Source organism: Microtus ochrogaster, unplaced genomic scaffold (genome assembly GCF_000317375.1).
Source record: "Microtus ochrogaster isolate Prairie Vole_2 unplaced genomic scaffold, MicOch1.0 UNK13, whole genome shotgun sequence".
Lineage (NCBI taxonomy): Eukaryota > Metazoa > Chordata > Mammalia > Rodentia > Cricetidae > Microtus > Microtus ochrogaster.
Window position 1 is genome coordinate 5,547,807 of NW_004949111.1, and position 1,835 is coordinate 5,549,641.

General features: G+C 44.2%; 1 pseudogene; it reads left to right on the forward strand.

Moving 5' to 3' along the window:
• The first annotated feature begins 302 nt into the window (after positions 1-302).
• On the forward strand, positions 303-1,586 carry LOC101991141 (annotated as a pseudogene).
• Positions 1,587-1,835: the final 249 nt, after the last annotated feature.

Consider the following 1,835-nt stretch of genomic DNA (forward strand, 5'->3'; position numbering starts at 1 on the left):
GAGTCCAACACAGAGTCACTGAATCTCAGGATGGTAAAGGTGGGAGCATGTAGATGAACAAAGCAGAGGTAATGCAGGAAAAGACAGGAAAGAGGCCAGAAATGAGAAGCGTTCTTCAATGGTTTATAGAAATGAATGCTGAATGGATACAACTTAAGAGTTAAAAAGTCCTGCCCAAATGGACCATTAAAACAAAAAGATCAAAAGTCACATAAGACTTGAAACAGAGGCTCCATTCCACTCGGTCACATTGAGCCGCGCCAGGGCCTCCACAGCCGCCCCAGGCCTCCTGCCTTCCGACCATGCATCCCCGCAAAGTGAGCGAGCTTCGGGCCTTCGTGAAGATGTGTAAGCAGGATCCAAGCGTCCTGCACACCAAGGAAATGCATTTCCTGAGGGAGTGGGTGGAGAGCATGGGAGGTAAAGTACCATCTGCTACTCACAAAACTAAATCAGAAGAAAAGGTCAAGGAAGGAAAAAGAGATGATAAGACAGAGGAAAGCATAAAGACGGATGAACCATCAAGTGAGGAGAGTGATCTAGAAATTGACAATGAAGGTGTAATTGAGCCAGACACTGATAACCCTCAAGAGATGGGAGATGAAAATGCAGAGATAACAGAGGAGATGATGGATCAAGCAAATGAAAAGAAGGGGGCTGCCATTGAAGCCCTAAATGATGGTATGGTGAGCTGCAGAAAGCAATTGACTTGTTCACTGATGCCATCAAGCTAAATCCTCGCTTGGCTATTCTGTATGCCAAGAGAGCCAGTGTGTTCGTCAAATTACAGAAGCCAAATGCTGCTATCTGAGACTATGACAGAGTCATTGAAATAAACCCTGATTGAGCTTAGCCATACAAGTGGCGAGGGAAAGCACACAGACTCTTGGGTCACTGGGAAGAAGCAGCTCATGATCTAGCCCTAGCCTGTAAACTGGATTATGACAAGATGCTAGCGCAATGCTGAAAGAGGTTCAACCTCGGGCTCAAAAAATTGCTGAACATCGGAGAAAATATGGGCGAAAACGTGAAGAGCGAGAGATAAAAGAAAGAATAGAAAGGGTGAAGAAGGCTCGAGAAGAGCATGAAAGAGCCCAAAGGGAAGAAGAAGCCAGAAGACAATCTGGGGCTCAGTATGGCTCTTTTCCAGGTGGTTTTCCTGGGGGAATGCCTGGTAATTTTCCTGGAGGAATGCTGGAATGGGAGGGGGCATGCCTGGAATGGGAGGAATGCCTGGACTCAATGAAATCCTCAGTGACCCCGAGGTTCTTTCAGCAATGCAGGATCCAGAAGTCATGGTGGCTTTCCAGGATGTGGCCCAGAACCCAGCAAATATGTCAAAATATCAGAACAACCCAAAGGTCATGAATCTCATCAGTAAATTGTCAGCCAAGTTTGGAGGTCAAGTGTAATGTCAAACAGAGCCCTTGCTGAATGAAGAGCAGCTTAGCTCACTTACTGGATGTTGCAATAATACAAACCAGTGTACCTCTGACCTCATCAGGAGAGCTGGGGTGCTTCGAGGACTATCCCTACCCTTCTGCATCAAATGCGGCTGAAGCATTTTACAGTGGTTTGCCATTAGGGTCTTCATTCAGATAATGTTTTCCTACTAGGAATTATAAACATTTTTCAACCTTAAACATATTTTTTAAAAATTTAGGGGGTATTAATTCCTCCATTTTTCTTTACTAATCTTTTTGAGTTTTTCCTTTGAATTACTGGGCAAGGAAGCTAAATATGGTCGACTTACTGATCTCATGAATGGAAATAAAGGTTTGTTAGTGGGAAGTAAATAAAACTCATTCAAGTTGATTGAGTTGGACATACACAAA